We start from the raw sequence: 9,672 nt of genomic DNA, 5'->3' as shown, positions 1-9,672 counted from the left end.
AACTTTTAATTTGTCAATTAACCAGCTAGATTCATGCTCAAATTAATAAAGTTTCATGTTCAATTAAGCAGTTGTCAGCAGGTGTGAAATTAGGGACGTAAGGGTTCAGCTGAATTTTTTCGTTAGAAAATCACATTATACGCTAAAGTTAAAATTAGAGCCGAAGGTAAACAATACATTTAAATTATTATCTTTTCGCAAATTTCATACCTCAAATATCCATTCTTTTATTACCTATCTAAGTTGTCGATCACCTTTTTGTGAGTTTCATATATAACGAAACTTTCACTCACTTTGTATTAAAACACACAATTCGATGCTAAGTTGGTCTACACACGCCGATTGTCAATTGGGAACAAATATTTGGCCAACTGAACATTGCCATGTGTTTTAATACAAAGAGTGATATATAATTTAGATAAGTTAAAAGAATAATTAATAGTTAAAATATAAAATTTGCGAAAGAGTGATAGTTTAGGTATATTACATTAGCGATTATCTAGGATTCAATCTTGAAATTAGTCCATATAACGAGAATCTCCTTAGTTTCTTCATTTATTTAGTTACTTCTTTATATTTTAGATAAATATTTTGAGTGAAAATTCTGACTTTGTAAGTCTTCTGTAAAATAGACTTAATATATATGAGCATACCTTAGAAGCTGGAATAATAATACTACAATTATTATTAGTTAACACCTGTTATTGGAATGATAATCTTCTAAAATCTTGGCCATACTCATCTTGTATTATGATATTTTTTTTTTTGGTCATTATGGGTGTCTGCCTTATGTATGTTTCAAACTTCTTATGCTTAACCCTAAGAAAAATTGAAGGAAACCGCACACACGTTTTGTCTAGTAATAATGGCTTGAAGACCCTTATTATTTCATCTATAGGTACACTTTAAAGCTAAATTAATTTAATCACATGCCTATAGCATAACCGTTCTTTATATAAGAACAGAATATCGACAATTCCACATCCATGTACAATAACAATAACATAGCAATGAAATTCTGTTGGAGAAGAATACTACCACAAAGCAGAAAAAGAAAGGAAGAAGAAAACTGATGAAAACCCTAAAGAAGGAGAAGAGAAAACGCAGAAGAAAGAAGAAGAAGCTGAAGAGTTTTAACTCTTCAGCCTTCTTATTTGGACACACACACGTGGACACACACGTGGACAGCTTTCCTCCACACACACACATATATATATATATATATATATATATATATATATATATATATATATAATCTTCCACAAGTAGATTTAAATTAATGCATTTAAAAATAATTATGCCCATGTAATTATGGGCAAGTAGAATATTGTACAAATTTAAATAGAATAAGTGTAGCCCATCCCTACTTGTCTTTATTATAACTACTGTATGTTCCTATATAAACCATAGGTATATACCATTAATAAGACACAGGAAATATTTATTTCATCCTCTTCCTCTCTTTAATTCTTTCATGGTATCAGAGCACCTCTAAGCTCAGCACAGATCTGTGTAAGACACATCAGCTCCATCTTCAAAATCTACATCAATATCATCTTCAAAATGCCTGAAACAACTCAAATCAAATCAGGAAATGGTGAGAAAGGGAACACATATGAAAGCAGCCATCCTTACCACTTAAACAATTCAGACTCACCTGGTATGACGCTGGTTAACAATATTTTCGACGGAAGAGGATATCCAGGTTGGAGAAGATCCATCCTCCTATCCCTATCAGCCAAGAAGAAGCTTGGTTTCATCAATGGAACCTGCAAGGCTCCAGAACTGGAATCTGCAGAGTTTGAACAATGGAGTTGTGTTAACGACATGATTATATGTTGGATATCAAATGCACTCTCTAAGGACATTGCAGACAGTGTAATGAGTTCCAAAACTGCTAAGGAACTTTGGGACAGTCTGGAGCAGAGGTTTGGCAAATCAAATGGTGCCAAACTCTATCACCTGCAAAAGGAATTAACAAGTCTAATACAAGGGAATAGTGACATTGCAGGATATTTCACCAAACTTAAGAGACTGTGGGATGAATTGGATGGGATAAATGTAATTGTTTGTTGCTCATGTCAATGCAATTGTGATGGTAAAGCAAAATTAACAAAATCACTAGAAGATCAAAGGCTGATTCAATTCCTAATGGGACTAAATGATGTATATGCTCAGGCAAGGGGAAATATACTTATGATGAATCCTTTACCTGGAATGGATGTTGCATATTCACTACTTTTGCAGGATGAGAACCAAAGGGAAGTGTATGCAAACACAAACTACATCTCTGATTCTGGATCATTTTTGGCAGCAAGTCAAGCAAAACAACAGGACAACAAACTATTTGCTGAGTTTGCAGCATTCATGGCCAATGGACAGGGGAGAAATACACAGAGATTCAAACACCAAGCAATAAGAGGAACAAGCACATACCAGAAGTATACCAATCCAGGTCAGAGCCAGAGACATAATAAGCCACAGAACAGGCTTAAGGGAAAGAAGAAATATGATCCAAACCTGTCATGCACTTATTGTGGGAAAACAGGCCATGTGCATGATGATTGCTACAGATTACATGGATTTCCTGCAGATTTTGAGTTCACCAACTCCAGAAATTATCAGCCTCAGATTAAGGCATATGCAACCTTGACTCAGCAAGCAGATGAAGATATTGGGAGGACAGATCCTGAAATCAGTGATAGAAATTTTGAGGAACGGTTTAGCAAGCAGCAGATTGCAGAGATGATACAAATGTACAAGCAAAGCAAGTTCACACAAGCAGGAATCAATGCAAATGCAGTAGCTGGTACCATCCTTAAATACTCAAATTCTGTACCCACTAATCTTAAGCAAAATACTTGGATAATTGATTCAGGAGCCTCAGAACATATGTGTTTTGACCCCAGTTCCTTCTTATTTCTGAAACCTCTCCCCATACCTTTGAACATTAATTTACCTAATTCCTTCAAGGTAAGTGTGACCCATATAGGGAGCATTTCTATTCTGCCAGGGAAGGTCATAACTGATGTACTGCTTGTGCCAGATTTTAAGTATAATTTACTTTCAATTCACAAGTTCTGTATTCAGTTTCAGTGTGATGTCCTATTCACTGCTACTGGATGTTTCTTGCAGGACCTTTCAGTGAGGAGTCCTCAAGTTTTTGGTGAAGTTAGAGAAGGACTCTATTTATTGGATTCCAACACTGACAAATCTAGCAGTAGTTTTAATCCAAATGATGTATCCTCAGATCCCATCCCACAATCATTTTCAGTTTTCAATTCAGCACATGTTAATGCTACTCCTAGTGTGAAACTTTGGCATGTAAGGCTGAGACATCTTCCATTTACAGCAATGAAACATTTAAGTTTTCTTTCATGTGAATCCACTTCTGATCTTGTTTGTGACATATGCCCTAGAGCTAGACACACTAGACAACCCTTTCCTATTAGTAGCATAAAATCCACACATATCTTTGACCTCATTCATATAGACATTTGGGGACCCTACAAGTGTAGCACTTATAATGGTTTCAGGTTCTTCCTCACCATAGTAGATGACTACAGTAGAGGGACATGGACATTCTTACTAAGCACTAAAAGCAATGCTTTCCCTGTACTGAAAACTTTCCTATCCATGGTAGAAAGACAATTCAATGTCAAGGTTAAAATGATCAGATCTGACAATGCCTTAGAATTGGGGAAAGGGACACAGGAATCAGCATTCCTTGCTTCTCAAGGAATTTTACATCAATTGTCCTGTGTTGCCACACCTCAACAAAATGGAACTGTTGAGAGAAAATATAGACACCTCTTAGAAATTGCAAGGGGATTGATGTTTCAGTCAAAATTGCCTATGACTTACTGGGGAGAGTCTATTTTAACTGCCACTCACATCATTAATAGACTACCATCTAGTGTTCTAAAGGGACAAACACCTTATGCAGTACTTCTTAGACAAGAACCTACTTATGACCATTTAAGGAACTTTGGATGTTTATGTTATGCCTCCACCCTGGGACAAGGGAGAAACAAGTTTGATGAAAGGGCTACTGCTTGTGTTTTGCTGGGATACCCATTACAGCAGAAGGGGTATAAATTGTTGTCTCTTGATACAAAGAAAGTGTTTGTATCCAGAGATGTTAGATTTCATGAATCACATTTCCCTTTCAACTCATCTGATAGCTCTCACACACCTATTTTCTTGAACTACCCTTCTTCCTCAGATCATGATCCTTTTTACCCAGCTACACCCTCAGTACCTCCACCTAATGCTTCTACCTACAGACCCCAATCTGAACCCACACTTCCTCAACAAACATCCCCACCTACATCACCAGATACTTCTGCCATTGCTCCTATAACAGCTCTACCAAGAAGATCTAGCAGGATGTCTCACGAACCTGGATATCTAAAAGATTACATTTGCAATAGTGTAATATTCACTGATTCATGGACAACTTGTTTTGGTCACTCTCACAAGCCAAAGGGCTATGCTTTCTCCTCCCTGTCCCTCCACAATCAGAAACTAATTCTCTCCCTCACTAATATCACTGAGCCTAGCTGCTATAACCAGGCTTCCCAACATCTAGCATGGAGAGAGGCCATGAACTCCGAACTTCAGGCCTTGGCAACCAATCACACCTGGGATGTCGTTTTGCTGCCTAAAGGAAAAAGAGCTTTACCTTGCAAATGGGTATACAAGATAAAGCATCTTTCCAATGGGAGCATTGAACGACTGAAGGCCAGACTGGTCGTGAGGGGGGATATACAAAGAGAAGGAATAGATTATGGAGAGACCTTTTCACCTGTTGTGAAAATGACCACTATCCGGTGCCTACTTACCATTGCAGCTAAAAGGAAATGGTCTGTTTCACAATTGGATGTCAACAATGCATTCCTGCATGGTGACCTTCAAGAAGAAGTTTTTATGAAGTTCCCAGCGGGGCTGACACCTCCTAGTCCTTCCCATGTCTGCCTTCTGAAGAAATCCTTATATGGTTTAAAGCAGGCTTCCCGACAGTGGTATGCTCGACTTGCAGGAGCCTTAGCCTTCAAAGGCTATTCCTCCTCTTTGAACGATTACTCCCTCTTTTTCAAACACAATGGGACACTTACTTCTATCTTAGCAGTATATGTCGACGATATTCTTCTCACTGGAAACGATATGAATGAACTCGAAAATATCAAATGCTTTCTCAACACAGAATTCAGAGTTAAAAATCTAGGAGATATTCACCACTTTCTTGGCATGGAAATTTTGAGGGAGGATCAAGGATTTATTGTAAATCAACGACAGTTTACCATGGACCTTCTTCATGAATTCGACGTGTCTCATCTGCCTGTTGCTAACTCTCCGCTGGATCCCTCCTTCAAGCTTCGAGCAGACGACAGTCCTCGCTTGGATAATCCCACCCTTTACCGTCACTTGGTCGGCAAGTTGAATTATTTGACCAACACTCGTCCAGATCTAAGTTTTGCTGTTCTTGCTCTGAGTCAATATATGCAACGACCCTGTTTGTCCCATTTCTCGGCTGCCTTACGCGTTTTACGCTACCTAAGCACAGATCCAGCTCAGGGCATCCTACTTTCTTCTGCTCCATCATTTTCTTTACTGGCCTTTTGCGATGCAGACTGGGCATCCTATAAAGATTCACGCAAATCGGTCAGTGGTTTTTTTATTACCCTCGGAGGAGCTCCAATTTCTTGGAAATCGAAGAAACAAATCTCGATCTCCCTGTCCTCCGCAGAAGCAGAATACAGGTCCATGCGTCGTGTTACAGCTGAACTTACTTGGTTAGTTCGCCTTCTTGAAGATCTTTCTGCTCCGATTTCTCTTCCGATTCCGCTACGTTCAGACAGTCAAGCAGCCATCCATATAGCTCGAAACCCGGTATTCCATGAGCGCACCAAACATGTTGAGCTAGATTGTCATTTTGTGCATCAACAGTTTCAATCTGGTTTGATTACTCTCTCGTTTGTTCCTTCCAAAGACCAACTTGCCGATCTTTTCACTAAGCCCCTTTCTGGGGTTTCTCATCAGGCGATCCTGCGCAAGTTGAAGGTAATGACGCTCCCCTCCAACTTGAGGGGGGATGTTGGAGAAGAATACTACCACAAAGCAGAAAAAGAAAGGAAGAAGAAAACTGATGAAAACCCTAAAGAAGGAGAAGAGAAAACGCAGAAGAAAGAAGAAGAAGCTGAAGAGTTTTAACTCTTCAGCCTTCTTATTTGGACACACACACGTGGACACACACGTGGACAGCTTTCCTCCACACACACACATATATATATATATATATATATATATATATATATATATATATAATCTTCCACAAGTAGATTTAAATTAATGCATTTAAAAATAATTATGCCCATGTAATTATGGGCAAGTAGAATATTGTACAAATTTAAATAGAATAAGTGTAGCCCATCCCTACTTGTCTTTATTATAACTACTGTATGTTCCTATATAAACCATAGGTATATACCATTAATAAGACACAGGAAATATTTATTTCATCCTCTTCCTCTCTTTAATTCTTTCAAATTCCATGAATGAAATCTAGAAAGGGTAAAACGAATGTAGTTTTATTTCTATATATCTTGTGAAAAAATAAAAAGAATGTTTCCGATATAGCTCGGTTCAACAACAATCCCACATCCTTGTGATGTGTTGATTCAAAATTCAAACACTATGCTTAGAACTTAGAAGTTAGAAGCGGAACATATACTATATTTAAAAATTTATGAGTTTTGAACATGTTATTGAACTTTTAACTAGTTTTAGTTATTGGATTACAATTTTTATTTTATTTTTATACATATTTTGTGATTTTAAAAAAATACAAATACAGGATATAAAGTAAAATACATTAAGATTTATTCAAATTCTTACATAACATTTACATACTAAACGTGAACTTGATAAGTAGTGGAGAGTACTAATTTTATGATATATCAGAACAACATTTATTTGAATTAGCTTTTGAGATTTTGTTTTGTGTGTGGCTGAGAAACATGAAATACAAAATCTCTATTCCTCAAATAAGACTTTGTTGGAGTTTGAAGAGACATCTTGAATGAAACCATATATATAATTTATTTAATTCTCCATATATTATCAATTAGGTTATTAAATTGGCAGATTGGATTGGATTTGAAAATGTCAAAATAGATTGAGTTAATAACTGAGTGAGTCATTGACTTGCTTAAATGTTATTTGAGGTGAAACAAGTTGAATTGAAATGAGCTAAAATAGGATCAAAATCAAACTCGACCAATTCTAACTGAGTTTTGAATTCAATGTTTAGTTTCTTATAATTTGCTTGATTTTTATATTAGACTATATATAGAATGTATTAACAAATTAAGAAAATATCTTATTAAATTAGACAAAATTTCTCCATAGGTAAATCTGAACTGTATATCAGAACTAAATAGGTTAAAATGAATTCAGTTAATAAAATAAATGAGTTATTAATTAACCCACTCAAATATAAATTGAGACGGATAAGATTTTATAAGCAGATTTTGACACCCCTTCCATCAATCATGAATATTATGTTATGTTGTCATATTACAAAACCAAATGTCAATCAGAATAAACAATCAAAAGGAAAATCAAGAAGTCCAATCAGCCCAGGCAAGTGGCATTGCATGTTGAATGAGGATCCAAATTAGAAGGAAAAGAATGTCCATTTAAAAAGAAAAAAGGGGGACAAAAACAGTGAATTAACATTGTACAGAATATGATGTTTAAACAGTGAGTGCGTTATTTGTTGGTTGAAATTTTATAATGACAAGTGACAATAAATGTGGCATATCCTACCATGTACGTTCCCAAAATAATGAAACCCTAGAGTACTCTAATTTATGATTGTCTGGCCTTGCAATATTATAATAAATTTAAATTATATGCTCTGATAGTTTTTAAATTACAGTGACTTTATTAAGTGTATAATCTTTTTACAATATTAGTGCTTATATTGGTTAAGACTTCTTTAATTAAAACAAGTACTTCGCGTATCTAAAGAGTATATCATCTTACTAAAAAAAGTTGTGATATACTGATAAGTAGTCCTTCATTCTTAATCAAATGTCTCAAGTTCGTCTTTATTAGAAAATATTTTATCCACAATATAAAATTTTACGATGTAAATTTGGATTTGTTTGAGTCCTAATATGATATTGGGCACCAATTGTGGGAAACAAAGATATAAGTAGACCTTAATTCTGTTAGCCTATAATGTAACAAATGCAAAAGAAAAAACAAATAATGTGCTTATCCTGTTACATATAAAATGGCCATTGGCCACAATGGAATAACATTTGGTGCAAGAAAATCTAGCTAAGAGATCCATTATTAGAGAATAGTTAGGACTAGGGCACCACAGTGAGTTGCCCACTTCATGATTGTGAAAAATTGGGACCATTTTTTTCCAAATCTTTGATTGTTTTATAGTAATTATTATTACTAGTCATTGTTCACTCTTTGTTGACCTAGTTTCTTTTGATGGTATATTTGCCACTCCTTTATCTTTCCTTGTTCTTTTCCTTACGATTATAGAGGTGCAACAACAATTATCATTGTCAATACAGGAACATGGTGAGATGAATGAGAATTCTTCTATATTTAACTAGAAATATCAGATCGACCTCCTTTATGATGCGGGAATTTGAATTATTCGGACCAAGTCAATTATTTTATGTTGATAGCTAATTGAAATATGTTTCATTAATTTAGTCATCAAAAGTTCTTTGCAAAATTTTTACTTTCCTACTCAGTTTTGTAACTTTTCAAATATTTTTTTGTGATTTTGACATTTTTAGTCACGCGGCAAAATAAATATCTTAACAATTTGTACCACAATCAACTATCATCATAACGATATTTTATGTAACAACTTGATTTTTTTTAAAATCAATTTGTCATGTTATATTCTACTTTATTTATAATAACAGTTTATCTATAATAATAATAATATTATTATTCATTATATAACAGTATACTTTTTGTAAAATATCACTTTATAATAGTCATACTCTAATATTGTATATAGTAATATTTTGTAGGAAATATACTACGTATAAAAGAAGATGAATATGAAAATGTTGGTAAATAGTGTCACCTATTACCATTTGAGGTGAGATAGAAGTGTCAATTGTTAAGCTCTAAGACGTCCTTCAAGGAAAAGCTATTGAATACCTTTTTCCTAAAAGGTTGGACATACAAAATTCTTCGCCAATTCAAGCTATATTGTCACTAGAAGGAAACAACCTATAATTATAGAATTTTTACATCAAACTTAAAATTTTTTAAATTTCAATTAATTTTAAATGCTTATGTTTCTTAGATTTTTAATTCTTTGTCCGAACGGTACAACTAGTTACGATTTTTTTAGCAATGTATTAGTCTTTAATTTTTAATTAATGAAATATGAAAATCTATTGAGATTTTAAATTTAACAAGTTTTTTTTTTCGTTTATATCATAAATATTGCATATTTTTATTTATAACTATTGAATGAGATCAAAACGTCTCACACTATATATATAACATTACTATAACTTGAAAAAATAGCGAACATTATTTTCAACTTAGACTGGTAGAAATCATTATAGGAAGCATGCGAGATTGTCAAATCAACTTAAGACATTTACGTACATATGA

This window comes from Solanum dulcamara, chromosome 9, assembly GCF_947179165.1.
Source record: "Solanum dulcamara chromosome 9, daSolDulc1.2, whole genome shotgun sequence".
NCBI lineage: Eukaryota > Viridiplantae > Streptophyta > Magnoliopsida > Solanales > Solanaceae > Solanum > Solanum dulcamara.
The sequence above is the reverse complement of the archived record's forward strand: the minus strand, read 5'-3'. Positions refer to the sequence as shown.